This window comes from Periplaneta americana, chromosome 17 (genome assembly GCF_040183065.1).
Source record: "Periplaneta americana isolate PAMFEO1 chromosome 17, P.americana_PAMFEO1_priV1, whole genome shotgun sequence".
NCBI lineage: Eukaryota > Metazoa > Arthropoda > Insecta > Blattodea > Blattidae > Periplaneta > Periplaneta americana.
In genome coordinates this window covers 85,710,051-85,727,232 of record NC_091133.1, presented here as the reverse complement: position 1 = coordinate 85,727,232, position 17,182 = coordinate 85,710,051, and the positions used below count along the sequence as shown (strand labels likewise).

Below are 17,182 nucleotides of genomic sequence, written 5' to 3'. Positions count from 1 at the left end.
CTCTAACAGACAAACCACACATTACACAAACAAATGCTTTTGGGAGCTTTACAGAGATGTAAAGATGGGCCTGTATACAAATTTTGGATACGAAATTCCTGTTCGAGCCGAAACCCTTCCCTTGTAAGATCTGTACAGATCTCCGCGTACAAAACTTAGGCACCCATATGCCGTATGGCTCGGTACAGACAAAATTTTCTTTTCCCCATACGATTAGTTAAAAAAATTGTATGTTCCCATACGATGTATGGCCCCGTATGGCTTCCATGACAGCACTGCCTAGTAGGTACTTAATCTTACAGGAGGTTGAGTGGATCCCACCACCGGGAATTGAACCTGGAGTCTTCCAATCCGTACTCAGTTGCTCTACCAACTGAACTCCATGGCCCCAAAATTAAGTATTACTCGTTTCAATTATACTATATTTACCACACTCAAAGCGTTTCTAAACTTGTCTTTTACGCATCCAAAAGTGTTTCAAACTCAACATTTTCGCGATTTCTTCTTTAATCACCTCTGATTTAAAGTGTGAGGTACTTATGTCTTGTCAGGTTGTTTCAATAGGGCGTGCAATGGCTCAAATGGTCAAATCATGTGGGAAGTTAAGAGATGTAGGAAGTATATTACCGGAGATACATCGTAGTTAACCGTCACGGAGAAATCTGATATCATAAAAGTTGCGCAATAAAATTTTTTATACCCTCTGGTTTTAAGAATATTTCAACCAACACTACATTAAACCACAGGAACTGAGAACAGCCGGTCCTCCTCAACAACTCCAAGACGTTCGGTTAATACCATTGTAATGTGGTTACATTCAAGTCATAGACTTAATGTCCGTCCTTCCACCTATAAAAGTTTTACACCCATGTGTCCACAAATTTATTACCATGGAAGTGTTTCGGTCCCCCGTATCCTATCCAATTTTATTTCCTATTTATTAGAACAATTTCCTTGACAATACGAACTGTTTTCACTACTCCATAAAAATAAAACTTCAGTATTGAGTTGTCCTCTGTTTTAGTCGTCATAATATTAAGCTCACGCCTTTGCAATTTCAAAATATTTTATGTAATTGTAACTTTTTTATTGTTTTGTTGCAGGTATGAACTACATGAACGGCCTGAAAAGGTAGGTTTACATACTGTATACTAGTATCATGTTCATTTTATACAGACATTATAGACTATTACATTTTGACACCACATAGTGACTTTAATGTCTTCTTTCAAAATATTTTGAATTGTAGAACTTACGTTAAATAATACGGCAACGTTCCTCGTGGACCTGAAAGAAAATGTGACAAAATTATTAACATTATAGTTACGATAATCTTGTAAAATACAAAATATGAGAACTTCGGAAACACTTAAACATATCGCAATTTATAAAAACTTCTTTCTCACCATTTCTTTGTTCAGATTCTATTAAAAATTAGGGCTGAAAAAAAGTATTGGTTATACGCTACGCTGCATCGTACGTAGAGCCCTGTGTTTACAAAATACTTGTGAGCACGCACGACTGATTACTGTAGTGGCTGCTTGTACAGTCCGCTTCTTACGAATGAACTCATAATAGAATTTACAATTACAGGATTACTTATGTTTCAAATTAATTAACTCGGAACAAATATAAAATTTACAAAAATTATAATTATTATCAATTAAGTTAAACACATTTTCTGAATTCAGTCGTCTTATCTGTTCATTGTTGGATTTTTGTTTCGGCATTCTGATACAATCTCACGTCACTTAAGCAGGTTTACTATTGAGGAGTGTTGAATGTTCACTCTTTCTGCTCCTTACAGACAGTAGACACACTGTGCAACGGGGCGTAGTTTGTAAACAATGTATATAGAATTAATATATATGGTTAATATGCGGAGACTAAGAGTAAGGCACAAAATAGGAAAGATTGGAGAATGCTGGGTTTGCAGTGAAAGACCTGCCCTTGGACAGAACACGTATGTATGTATGTATGTATGTATGTATGTATGTAAGGTATGTATGTATGTATGTATGTATGTATGTATGTATGTATGTATGTATGTATGTAGAAATTATTTACTAACCTGAATTGCGGAAACCTAGAAAAAATTTAACCAAAATGGTGCATAATTCGACAAGAACGCGCAAGAATCACGAAGAATGTGGGAGTTACGAAAAGAAAGCGAAGTATGGGAAAATGCTTGCTCACTTACTTACATATAATTTCAAGGAAAAATTGTTCCGGAGCCGGGTATAGATCCCGGGAACCTTCGCTTAGCGCGCGAACGCTCTACCGACTGAGCTACCCCAGGAACTATACACGACACCGTCACAATTTTTCCTTCCCTTTGTGTGCACTCATAGTTGAGTTCTGGCGTCTTGTCAGCTCATTTGAGTTGTGTGGATATAAAAGGAAAAATTGTGACGGTGTCGTATATAGTTCCTGGGGTAGCTCAGTCGGTAGAGCGTTCGCGCGCTAAGCGAAGGGTCCCGGGATCGATACCCGGCTCCGGAACAATTTTTCCTTGAAATTATTCAACCCTACTTTACAGGGAGCTACTACCTGAAAGCCAGATTTGTATATTACTTACATATAGTTTTTAAGCAACCCAGAGGTTCATTGCCGCCCCCAAATAAGCCCGCCATCAGTCCCTATCCTGAAAAAGATTAATCCAGTTTCTACCATCATATCCCATCTCCCTCAAATCCATTTTAATATTATTCTCCCATCTACGTCTCGGCTTCCCCAAAGGTCTTTTTCCCTCCAGCCTCCCAACTAACACTCTATATGCATTTCTGTATTCGCCCATACGTGTTACATGTCCTGCCTATCTGGGAAAACACTATGTTAAAAATAAATAAATAAACAAATAAATAAATAAATAAATAAAACAACAGATTCTAGATGATCGTGAACTACCAAACAGTTCTATGGAAAGACACTGGCATTACTGGGCGACTCGCAACTGTGCTGCTCAGTCTGCATAGAGCTTCTCATTATAGATTTCTTGGTCTTTGTACTAGAAAACTGGAGACAGGCAAGAACGTGATGTTTCTCGAGGACAGTGAATGCAAGTCATGTTCTGCAGAACAGAAGTCGACCCGAGTTATGTCCCACCTTCACTGATTATGTAAACTTACAGTATATTGCAAATTAATGGCTCAATTATGCTTGTTATAAACAGAACTAAGATTCCGTTACCAAATTTATTTTAAAAAAATACCATTACCTGCTTGAATACAAACAAGTGTAAATGGAAAGCCTGAACGAACTACTAAAAAAGATAGTTTCATTAGCAAAATTGAATTATGTTCTATGGAGTGAAATTATATGGCCTAGAGAAATACAGAACTCCAAATTTCGTACCTAATAGGGGACTGATTCATATTAACTAAATTATAGTGACTGTACATGGTTTAGGCTAGTGCTGGGGGGCTTTCCCGGAACCTGACAAAATTCGAAACAAAAAGCAGAAGTAATTTTGCATAATTTATCAATGTCTCCTAAGCGTCATGGCCTGGGAACGTATTGTTCGGCTCATGTCATTAAACAAGATCTCAAAAATCGTTCGAATCAATTTCGAGTTCATCACCATTTTATGTTGTTTTCAAGTAACGACCTACGTTTTATATGCATCATTCCAGGATAAAGTGACTCGTCGATACGGTATACGAATAAAATCCGTCCAATAGTTCAGTAGAAATTGCTGTACACAACATACAAAAGACTTGCCCGAAATCAAATTTTCTTCATCAGGGATGATAAAAATTTCAATTGTTGTGAAAACTTCGAAATATATTTTTTACAGCACCTTATACTTCATGTAATTATAAAGTAAAAGGGAGCAAGGGAACTAGGACCGAAATTATTGAAGGCAAAGCGGCAGTGAAAAATACAATCTTTGATATTACCTAACAAAACAATTTATCTAGTATGATCATATTGGGCCGTAATCATAGATATTTTTAGCGCGGGCTTCCGGTGGATGATCAGCGTTTTTCGTATTCATAAACCAGTGTTAGCGATATGATATGATTTGAATGCTGTACAAGTAACCAGTGGATAGCCGAGGCTAGTTTAGCACGCTCGTAGCGCGTGCTGCGAAATGTCTATGAATAGCACCCTATAAGTTTAGTAGAATGAAAGAACAGTGAATATCAAAAGAGTTTTCGAATGAATTCCTAATTACAGCAGACATTGAAAGTTAAGAGGTTGTTGGCAGGCACATATCAGGAGTATTTTAAGAACACGACCTGTCCTTTAAATGAGATAGGCCTATTTATGTGCAAGGAATAATTGTAGATTGGTTTAGCTACCTTTTCGAGAGCCTGACCTAGACTCTCATCGGCCTATTGTGCGCCCTGTATGCGATGGTTGTTCCAGTCTGACAGGTGATCTAAGTGGCACTGGTGAATCTGATGCTGACAGATGGACCATTCTGCCTCAATCCTGAGAGAGCTATTGTGGGTTTCACCTCCAGACAACTGCTTGATGGACACCAGAGCACCAAACCCTTCAATTCTACAATATATGAGCATTGCAGACCAGTACTATCTCCAGTACTTCACCCCGGCCTATTTTAACTATTACAGTTGATAGATGACGTAAAGAAAGAGTACAATATGTTAGTGGAATGAAAGAAAACGGAGAATCCTGAGAAAATCCTCTACAGCGTCTGCTTTATTCATCACAAATTTCATTACGATCCGGCCAGGAATCGCAAACCATGAAGTACTATATCTATTGTGCGACTATCCTAAGATACAATTATTTGAAGTCGCTAAAATGGTCAGTAGGCGACCCAAATTGTTTTTACTTCAGCCGGGTTATTTGCCAAGAATGCTGAAACGTTATGCTGTCAGCTTTGATACTTATCTTTGTGTACCAACGCTCAGAACAGACGCATTAACTTCGAGGTACATTAGCTTGTGGAACACACTGTACGAAGGAATGTGATGTCGTCACACCCAGCTGCCGGACATGCTGGAATGTCTCGAGCAAGGAGAATAACAATTGCGCGAAACGCGAACAATAGACGCAAACAATTAATGTGAACTAACGGTTTTGATGGGGAATTAATTTCTTTGCAGATAAAAAGTCAAGTGTGAGCAGATTTACCGAATTATGGAATTCAAAGGAGTGTTTCTTGTGACATGACATTGGGCCTCGCGTGCTGCAAACCACAATGGAGACCCGCATTGTGTCCAGACGTTGATAATAATAAACGGTACATGTTCTCTTTCCCACATTATCCACAAGGAAAGTAAAAACTCTTTAATTTTGTTCCGTTAGATTACGTTGCAGTTGGTGAACATTATAAGAATCGTTTTATTAGTACAGATGGCCCCCACATTTCAGACATAATCGGTTCCTGGATTCTCATTTCCTGCGAACTTAGAAACATTCGCTACTTTTGAACGAACGATTCTTGTTTACTTCTGTATTTCTTTATCTGTTTATATGTTTATCTATTTATTTATTTATTTTGTTTTCACAGTTTATCCAACAATAATAAGGTAAACTACTTACACACAACAAGGTAGCAATTAAATATATATACTATATATTAATTTTTAACAAAATAATCTGTCCTCAATGAGGGTGAGCATAAAGATCCAGAATAAAAGCACTACAGAATAATTTGGAAAGACAAAAAGATTAAATACAGGAATTGTTTAGTAAAAAATCCAGAGAAATGCAAACCCAATAGAATTATCAATGGCCAAAATATAAATGGCAATGTAATATTTGGATTGAATCCTTAAGAATATTCAATAAAATGTTTTGGATTTCAACAAATCGGAGACTGAGTGCTTTTAAAATATTACATGTAAATTTATGAAGTGTGCCACGTGCACCAAACAAAAGATCAGAAACACGCCACTAACTAGTGGGAATGTTATATTTCTCACTTAGGTATGAGATGCAGGACTCATAAATGAATTTCTTCTCCTCATCAACGTGTTGTGCCTGTAGGGCATCCCTCTCAGACCGGATTGCAGGATCAAGAACTATTCCCTTAGATTGAGTCCTGTGGATGGCTACAATATCTGCTCTTCTGTTCGAATCTAAGGATGAAACGCAGTGGATCTCCTCGCATACCTCCCACCCACGACGCTTGAGGACATCAGCAGCTCCGTTTTTCGACAGAATCCCCACACGTGACCAAGAGTTTCCGTCTCGTTGCAGCCAGGATGGATGCTTTTTGTACCATGGCAGTAGGATTGCCAACCCTCCCGCATTTCCCGGGATCTCCCTATTTGCCCCCAATTTTTAACAGTCTCCCAGCTCCCTATTTTTCTTCTCTTCGAGCATTTTCTCCCTTATTTTTGCATAATGTAAAATTATTCAAGTCTGCTTCCCAGGGAGCTATACCTGAAAGCCAGATTTACATTCGCGTGTTTGCGAACGTTAAATTATTAAAGCGGCATAGCCTGGCAAGAAATAATTGCGAAACATCAGCGACAAAAAAAGTGGCAATATTAAATCGACAACATTACAGTGATAGATGGCTCTGACTGGTTTAAATTAAACGAATTTTTACATTCCATTGCTGGATTGACAAATGAGTAAACTACTCGCAGCCGTCGTAAGCCTAATTCATTACTCGCGTGTTTTAAGGAAAAGATTTATTGTTTCTTTCCTCAGTGCAGTAACTTACTGTAAAGGACATTACCTCATCAGTCTTATCCTGTGTTTACATTCAAGGGTACGTTTTTATCTCATGTAGGAAAGAAACATGGCATTGAAATCGTCAACCATTCAACAGGCACGATTTTCCTCTGTTCAGGGAAGTACGGATAGCTATGTTGTTAAATAACTGTATTACCTACTTTCTAGTTGACTTTACTACAAAAACGAAAATCTTTATTGATGACAATTTTTCTGCAAGAAGTGAAAATTTCATGGTCACGATAAGAGAATGATGTCGAAATAGTATGGTACAGAGTGAGGATTTTTAAGAAAAGGAACGATACCGATCAACTTTCATTATTTTAAACATACGAGAAACATATACGTAATTAAATTAGATCAATAATTTAAAAGTAGAATGACAATCTACGAAAAACGAAATCTAAAACGAAAAGATGGAAAAATAACCTACCGCACATCTACTCACTATCACGACTATCTGACAGAAGTAAGAGAAATTCGATACATGAATTAAAAGGCGTTAGAGATAATTTTGCTGTCAACAGCTCTTCAAAGTTTGAACATTATACAAATAGTTTTTTTTCTACTTTTTTATTTATATCATTAACTTCCATTCAAAACATCAGTAATTCGAAGATTGTATCATCTCGTTATGAGCTAACTAAATAAAGAGTGTTCAGGTGAGTTTCATACAACCTTTGAGAAGCAATAGAACGTATCAAAAGGAAAACAGTTTTGTTAATGAATCCGTGTCTGACAGCACTCCTGTATGTCGATGTAATGTACAGTAGTGGCAAAAAAACCGGACCGGCCCTTGTAGCTGATTTCAGAGCCTTGTTCACTCCAGAGCGTCGGTGCATATTCCTTGGACACGAAACCATCTGTGCAGTTGAACAACAGCCACGCGGCTGGTTACTGTTTTCGTCTTCGTTGAATAGCTCAGGTGCTTGGGGCGCGCCGCTATGTGCAAACGGTCGCAGCAAGTACCTAAGCCATTCAATGAAGACGAAAACAATAACCAGCTGCGTGGCTGTTGTTTAAGTGCACAGATGTTTTCGGGTCCAAGGAATATGTACCGACGCTCTGAAGTGAACAAGGCTCTGAAATCAGCTACAAGGGTCGGTCCGGTTCTTTTTTTGCCACTACTGTACTATATTCTTCAAGTCATTTCATATGTAGCCAATAAACAACTCTCTAACTCGTATGCATAGAGCTAAGATTTAAGAATGCAATATTTAATTCTTAATTGCTTTCATTGAATATTTAAGGCAAGCGCTCACTTACCGGAAAAAATTCGTTCGTTGCGTTCGGATTGTTATTATAGTATCGCTCATTGTCCGCATTTCCGAAAGAATAATCAAATAGTGTTGTAATTTACCACTAGAGCACATTATTTTATTGTAGTGTTCTGATTGAACCTGGAAATAAAATGAATAATTCTGTATCATAAACTATGAAGGACATACCTGGTTAATTTAGTATTTTCCCAGTCTCATCCCATATGTTCTTTCTCCATATTACATTACTTTAATTCTAATTTCATAAAGCTCTTCATACTGTTGAACTTAATAAAATAACCTATACCTTCAATATCACCGCAACTGGAGACCTTGTGATACTTGTGGCGGACAAGGTCGCAGTTGGGGTTTTTCTCGGGGTTCTCCCGTTTTTCCCCATATTAGGCATTTACATCATTTCGTCACCATTTCTCCATTTCGTTATCATTCCGTAGCATTCCCCGATCGACGCACGGAGGGTGCTGGCCTAGGGACGAGTGGGTTTGCCTGCTCGAAACTTGGGTACACAGACAACCTTAGTGTGGTCAGCCGGTGTGGGTTTGGGATTGCCCCGCTAGAGGGTTAGCGCAATAGACCTTAAGAGGTCGCAGTGCTGGGCCATAGTGCCCCCCTCCGTAAATTCCATTCCATTCCCCTCCTACCCCGTATAAACTTCTTCGTCCTTGACTGGGAATGAAACTAAAACTCAGAATCTAATGCCAAGAATATTAGCCACTCTAGCTTCGAGGACAGTTTTGAATACTGGTATGTATACGTTCTGTAAAAAGGAAACTTAATTATCATTAAGTTACTTAATGCATCTATTTTTTCTTTCACGATTTTATCTTACACGTTTATTACTTATGACAGCAACGAGGCCGCAGAATAGAAACTGCGAAGAAGTAACGCCGGACCACGTATTGAGAGTTGAGAAAATGTAGTCGTGATAATGCATTGTTGTACCTGTACTTGGCATTTATTTTATAACAGCTATAAATTACTTTTAATTCTACTCTGTGAGATTAAAAATAAGAGCAAATTATTTGAAACTGACGCTGGGCAAGACTTGCGGTTGCTAGTACGAGAACGCAAACGGCACGTTTATGTGCCAAGGTTAGAACTTTCTTTTGTATTCTTGTAAATCCCTTTGTATCAATATCTACGGCAACACAAAAAGAAAATCGAGAGTCTGGTCATGTTTTGAGGTAATGTCTGACACCATCCTGCCCAAAACTTTCAAAACACCTTTCCTCACCTCCAACAGATTATTGCTTGTTAAACATCGCAGTCAGCTGGCAGCGAGGTCACCCGAAATAGCAAGATGCATAGCTCGCGGAGGAATATTTGAAGGCCGCTGTTTGTTGTTTTTAATAATTCACACTTCAATTTGCGAGCGAGCATCCTCAGACCGCATGTGACGTCACTGCGATCCTACGTACAAAAGTAAAAAATTCTTTTTCTCGAGAATCCTGCATGATTACTTTTTACATATTTATGTCGTATAAATAACTTGAAAATAGAAGTTACACATTGCTTATGACAATTAAGAAAATAACTTTTTAATGGAGACGAAATACATCTGCATGATAAATAGAGACCGAAGAATATCTCAAATAACCAAAATATTTTCATGAAGAGCATTATCAAATGTGTATGCTGCAGCTGAGGAGAACGAACAAATCCTGTACGCAGACCAAACTTGACCATTGTAAACTCAACACCCACAACATTGCGAAATAAGCATATGTGCATGTGAATTTTCTGTCCGCATATTCTGATAATGAAGAAATCAGTGCTGTTCAATACAGTTCGCTCAACGGCAGCACCGTCCCTTTTACAGTATGATATCTCACTACACGAATTTCTTCCCCCTCTCCCTCTTTGTACAACCTGATCGCAACACTATCTCAAACCGCTCAAAACTTTCAAAGAATATCTTTATTTGTTGGGCGAAAATATGAGTAGAAAAATAATAGCATACTTTTGTATGCATGCTAATGGAATGAAAGAATGAAAGAAGCTGACAGAAACAGCCGTTATTTAAATAGGGGTAAATTTGAAAAGGAGAGAGAGAACTTATGGTTTCATCCCTTTTCGGGTCTACCTATTTGTTGGTTGGACAATACACACAACATCGTCGGAAGATTGTGAATAAAAAAACGTCATCGACCGTAGTCTGGAAATAGATGTAGTGAATGTAGTTCTTACATTCATAGTTTTCTGTCCAACGTCAGGTCCTTCACTGTCAATCCAGCAATCTCCATCCTCCCTCTTTTTCGCTCTAGTCTACTCATAATCTCCATATATGATTCATATAGATTAATGTTGTCTATCATTCGATTTATTTTGCCCCGAATTTGTTTTCCGCTCACCATTTCTTTCAGTATATCCTTCATTAGGCAGTTTCTTCTCAGTCAGTGACCCAGTCAATTTCTTTTTCTCTTCCTGATCGTTTTCTGCATCATTCTTTCTTCACCCACTCTTTCCAACACAGTTTCAGTTCTTATTTTATTTGTCCATTTCACGCGCTTCATTCTTCTCCATATCCATGTTACAAATGCTTCCATTCGTTTCTATTCACTCCGTCGTAATGTCCATGTTTCTGCCCCCGTACAATGTCACTCTCTACACAAAGCATTCACTAGTCTTTTCCTTAGTTCTTTTTTCAGAGGTCCGAGGAAAATGTTCCTTTTTCTTTTAAAAGTTTCCTTTGCCATTGCCATTCTCATTTTCACTTCCTGGCAGCAGCTCATATTACTACTTAGGATGCAGCAGTACATCCCAAGTATTTGAAGCTGTCCACTTGTTCTGCTGCTTCATTTCGAAATCACATGTTTACCTTCTACATTTTTTCTTCATTTAACCATGTTCTTCGTCTTGTTTGCATTTATCTTCATTTCAACCTTAATTTTGTCTCTAAAACCCTTTAAATCGAAGTCCATAAAATTTCAAGAAAATGATAATCCAGGTAACTCTAAGAAGTAACATTAAAATTTAAAACCATATACAATATCTGTTCCCTGAAGTTTTAAAGAGGTATTTCTTATTTTTTGTTTACAAAAAAAGTACCAGTTCTTTAGCCATTACTGAAAGCAAGCCTATAATTATTATATCCTTACGCTATATATTAAAATTTGGTTATTAGACGGGAGCGTGCGAAAAATACTTTTCACACTAATGCCGAAGTACGTTAATACTGACTTCCAACTCTTTGCGCCAATTATCAAGTGCAGATGTCACATGGGAGTAATCGTAACCGATCAATAGAGCGGTTCAAACAATGCCTGGTCTACTTTTGAAAATGAGTGTGTTTGGTTAAGAAATGTGCACATTTAAATTTCTTTAAGAAATCTTATTAATAACTATATGAAATAATTTAAGAACCAAGTGTAATTATAAAAATTGGGGGGCACCTGAGTTTTCAAGCTATGTCACTGGTTGTTTTAATGTGATAAATATTTCGCTATTACAATGAGGAGCAATACAGCAGTTGAAAAGTCGAAAGAATTTTCTCTATAGACCTACCAGCATGAACGAAAGACTGTGTAAAAAATAGTGTACGACACACATGTTGAAAATGATTTAATTTTGTTCATAAAGTTGCTCCACTTGACCTGTGGCCTGTTTCGCAAACATTTCTAACTCACTAAACAGAATGCCATTTTAGCACTATTGTATCGTAAATTGATAATTTTTTTATTTTTGTCAACGAAGAAGGAGAGCGCTTTTGTCCACTGTGCGAGGAAGAGGACACCTGGAGACATATTTTATTACAGTGTGTCGAAACGGAAAATATCCGGAAAAAATATCTACCACCCTCGATGTTAAGTCAGAATAGGAGTTCGCTTGCATGTCTTGACCTCATGGGGAATAGAGAATGCGAACAAAAGACTGGATTGTTCCTCTTGAAGGCGAGACAGCTTAGAACTTCAGCTGTTGAAGTCTGTGATGCGAATTGAAGGGATAATGGTAACTACTCAATTATACACTTTTATGCCTGTTTTAGATTAGGATATATTATATAATATGTTTTGTTTGTGCCATTTTCATTTTAATCTGTGTGTTCTTATGGAGAGTGGTTGGATCTAATCATAGATGAGAGGGGTGAAATCTACAAAGTAGGGCTTCTTTTACATAGCACGTACGGCCAGAAGACCCGTGCATTGGATTTAAGAGAAAATTCTGATAATATAGTACATAACATTGCTCAATAAATCCATCTATCAATTTTTTATTTATTTTTTTTTTTAGGGATTTGAGTTTTTTCTTCTCCCTTGTTTGTATTGTATTTCTTGTTCTATACTCGACGCCAACTCTGAAGAGTCCTATGATCACTTGCGAAGCTTTCGCCATAGGAATATCCTGGAGTTGGTATCAGGTTTAAGAGGGTATGGTCCGATGCAATAGTTTTCCTGTGCTACTGCACTTGATAGAAAAATAATCACGAATTGTGCAGAAGGAGTGGAATGAAGACAGGGAAAACTTATATTCCCAGAAAATCTGACAACACTGATTTGTAAGCCACAAGTTCCATATAAGTTTATCAAATAATTTTGAAGTCGAGTCTTCGATTTTGATTTAAACAAGGCTCAATAACATGTTAGGAACAGTATGAAGAGAAGTATAAAGTAAGAAACAAATGCTTATTAAAATTATAAAACATTTTCTCTGCCAGTTCCTTTATTCAAAAGGGAGATATGATACTTAAAAATATGAAAAAAGACTGTAGAAGACTGCGACGAAATTAAGACGACTCAAAGGAAACAAATCAATGTTAGAATCGAAAGTGAAGAAGTAAGATCAACATTATGTACTCAAGATTTCAATAAAATAATGATTCAACGTGGAAAGAAGTCATGTTGGCTGAATGATTCACTACAGAATTCCTAAACAAATATTAGCCTACAAACCTGATGGAAAACTAAACCGCGCTAGACCGTGAAAATGTTCGACTGACCAAATGTTGAAGACATAACAGACTCCTATCCTAATACGTGATGCAGTAGAAAACAAGAAGAAAGGATGAGAAATTACACTTTCAGACCTTCTCTTTTCGTTTTGTTCTTGGTCTCCTACTTCACGAAGTGGACTATCATTTCAGTGATAAATTAATCACTTAAAGAATATTGTAGTAAGAGTGAAGCAAATCGCGCAAAAAATATTGCGTACACGTCACAACATAAGATATTTCAAGTCACGCTCAGCATACTTTCTTACAATCGTATGGAACTGAATTTATCCGTCTGTCGCACTATAAAACGCATTATTCCTTAGCGCTTTCGGACCATGAAACGGATGTTTTATTGTCTGGTCTCTCGCTTTCCTCACGATTGCAGTATCTCTGAACTTCCTTTTTAATTTCCGCCGTATGCAAGTCAATGTCAAGTCCAGTGACCTACTGCATGGAAATCATTCTAGCGGAAACCGAAGTATCTTCATGCACACATGTATGGTTCTCACAAAGTCGGAACCCGCGTAACTCAGGAGTTGGTCTCCTGATCCCTGCTGCGCTGCGTTCGAATCTCGCTTGGGCCGATTATCTAGTCGGATTTTCTCCGCGATTTTCCCCTTTCCTTCATCATCTTTTGCAATTTCTTTTCCCGTTTTCTTTTTTACCTTCTCTTCCTTTTCCCTCACTTTTCCTCATGTTTTCCTTTTTCCGTTTTTTTCTTTGTCTTCATTTCCTCATGTCATTCTCTTCTTACACACCTCTTCTAACATTTTTTTCCCTTTTCTTTATCTCTTCTCTTCTTTTCTTCCTCAGCTGTTCTTTTTCGCTTTGTTTCCTTATCTTTCTCTCTTCCTGATCCCTTCCTTTGCTGTTCTTCCTCATCTTCTCTTTCTGCTATTTATCAATTTCTTTGTTTCCTTCTCTTTCCTATATATCCAGACTTCATAGAAAGGACGGGGAACTCGTATTGTAAACAGAAAAGTTTTTGAGTACCTACGCACAACAGCAACTGCAGCGGGAGAAGCTAAGCTCTCTGACAGTGGCTGTCCCCCGTTCCTGTTTTATTCCTACCTTGTATACAGAGACCATACGGGGACAGCAAGATAAATGCGTTTTTGGTTTCATTTATTTATGTTTTATTCGTTTACTTGTTTATTTACAAACATCACTTTCATAGTTATTTACATACTAGCCGTAGTCGTGCGCTCCGCTGCACTTGTTAGAAATAAATATAAAGTAATTACGTAATTAAAATAGGACGTTTGATCCAGGGAACATTCGTGTTTGATAGAAGGATAAATCGTTTAATACGTTATTTAATTTAAATTGTATTTAAATAATTAAAATGCGGTCATTTTGGTCCAGAGAGCAATCATTTGGTGCAATGACAATTCCTTTAACATGTTTCTTAATTGTTATTACACGCAACCATAGTTTAATGAAGATTGACATATCATTTAATTTTAATGTATATACTTTATATTACTTGCTATATGTTTCAAAAGTTACTGTAATAACATTGTAGAATTATGTCCATCTAGAGAAACTACACTTTCCAATGGTGAAATAATAATTAATTAATTAATTAGCTTCCGATATTACTTCATGCAAACACAGAAACATTCTATGTAGGCTATGTTTAATAGTTTTCGATTGTTGTTGTCCAAGGCCCCTTACAGACGAAGTCATTTGTTTTTATTTTAGTACAACGCCTTAGATGGCGTTGTTGTTGTAATTTTAAAACTCATTTATCTCATTAAATATCAACATTTTTTAAGGAATAAAACTTATCAGAAATTATTTTTAAAGAAACGTTTGTTATGTAACATTTTTCATGAAAATCAATAATAAGCGAGATATTTCGATTTAATTCAGGCCCCCTTATAACCCCACTTTTAAATAAAGTATTTTGAATGCCATATAGTCTGAAATCTAAGTTACAACGAATTTAATTTATATTCCAATTTTCATATAAATCGGTTCAGCCATTATCGCTTGAAAAGGTAACAAACATCCAGACAGACACAAACAAAAATTTCAAGAAAGCGATTTTCGTTTTCAGAATGGTTAATTATACATGTTAACACCAATTATTTTTGGAAAATCGAAAATTACCAGAAAAATTTTGGCTACAGATTTATTATTAGTATAGATTTCTTGGCAGTAGATAAATTTCTATTTATGTAAGTGTTCGTATATGTATGGATGGAACTTTAAGAGAAATGTTCAGTAAATGATGGACATCATAAAATTAAGATATCATAAAATTTTATGGAAACAAATACTGAAGTATGGAAGTGAAAAGGGATGTCGAATAGTAGTGCTCAAATTTGTTACATAAGATTGGTTATCTCCGTTACTCCGGCTCCCCCTGTGGTAACTCTACAATTCATCATCATCATCATCATCATCATCATCACCATCACCACCACCACCACTCATTCATCACAAGTACACTGGCGTTCAAAGATACCGAGCCCTACTAATCTATAGTGATAATTTGTTCGTGGTAGGGAGGCGGATAATTGCTATTCAACCAATGGCAAATGTCACATCCCACGCTTGTCTTGAAGTTGAGCGGCCTGAAGCCTTCTACTCCCGCCCAAGTTCAAGACAAGCGTGGGATGTGACCTTTGTCATTGGTTGAATAGCAATTATCCGCCTCCCTACTTCTGCCGGCAAGGTTTAGGCATACGTCTCCTGTAAGACATTATGGAACGAAGTATAGTCTTCTTCACCTTATGGCTTAGTCTTAGGTCTTAGGTCATTCGACCTGAAATAAATTAGTTTTGTGGCGTTTAAAAATGATAAGGATAAGTCGATAAGGAGGCTATGTGGAAAAATTGTCAGACATACTTAAAACGTTTATTTTTGTGAAAACATTTTTTTTTCAGGTTCAATTCCAGATGTATATGATCGATTTTTAGGTGCGTGGCCACATAGGTAGCCCCTAGTGTATAAAAGTCACTTTGGACAAAATCCAATGTTAAGAACTTCGAGTTCATTCTGAGACGAGGGCGTTCAATTTTGAGGTGCGGCTTCCGTCATATAAGGAAGTAAAACCGTTGGCCAAATGATGTGTAGAAATTTTTTATAACTGAATAAAATTTAATAAAGCAAGATTCTGTGTTGAGGACCGCCACTCCTTGGGTCTGGGCTCCTATTTTTAATAACTGTGATGTCTGATAGAGATGAATGGGACATGCACATACTCATTTTAAGTTCTTGGTGTCTCGGAAATAGGCTACAATAAATACCGCCTATCTATTATTAACAATTAATATTTTAGGGAAAAAAAATCCATAATATTATTAACGAGAAAAATAATTTTAATATAAATAATTGTTATTGTCTTGAAAAGAATAGTTAATTTTGGTAAACGACAGTTAAACTATTAGATAAACATAGGAATATTACAAGCTATATACTGTTATCTATTTCATTATTGAAAAATATTGAATTTATGAAAACACACACATAAAAAAATTGCTCTCTCATCCCCAAAACTTGGCCTCTCACGACCAAAAACGTCCTTCCGAATGTGACGATTCATAATCTAATTTTTTCACGGCCTGCTGTGTGTAGTGACAAATTAATGACAGCCTTCGATATACAAACATATGTACAGTATACACATCATGGAAATCAAAGTTCTTTACATACGAATTTCACAAGAGAAAGTTTTTCTCAAATACCATAACCGATTAAAAATAATGGAGATAATTATTACAGTTGTCTGAACACTATTTATTGATAAAATAAATAAAATTGGTTTGAAACCATACATGTTTCGGGGGCTGTGCTCCCCCATCATCAGTGGTTGTACCACGACTACGGTGTAGATGTTCTACCGCGTGTCGTATCTTTTAAGATAATAAGTCAGACAGTTGCTTCACTTCCCCTTCGTGTGTCCGCCTCCCTCCATAGGTGCTATGCACGTTGCAGGTTACACAGTGGCTCGGCGCACGATGACATTTTCGCCACGGCTGCTCTATTCTGATTCATTTTATAATTCTAAAGAAAAGTGTATACAAAGCATTTTTCTCTAAAATGAACAGTGGAAAAAAGTATTTCCGAAAAACTAATTTCCCATGTTAAATCCCTATGTCCAGTAATTTGATTTCCACTATGCGAATACAGAGAGAGAAAGAGAGAGAATGTGTGCAAGTTGTAAGTGGTTATTACGTTATTAGTATAGCCAAGACGCCAAGAGCCAATGATAGAGTTGTGACGTGCTCGACATTGGAAACTAAGCACCTGTATTTTTTGTAGCATCGCAATACATTCTTCAGACTTCTTTTAAAGAGAAAGA

The 17,182-nt window shown here is 37.0% G+C and overlaps 1 protein-coding gene and 1 non-coding gene across 2 annotated transcripts in view; both read left to right on the top strand.

Annotated features, from left to right (window-relative positions):
- Window positions 1–17,182, top strand: part of LOC138692830 (tyrosine-protein phosphatase non-receptor type 13-like) — a 241,395-nt gene that overhangs the window by 111,691 nt on the left and 112,522 nt on the right. The gene's annotated exons all lie outside the window — the stretch shown is intronic.
- On the top strand, window positions 2,429–2,502 carry TRNAS-GCU (transfer RNA serine (anticodon GCU)). Its single transcript has one exon. It is a non-coding gene; the product is annotated as a tRNA-Ser (tRNA).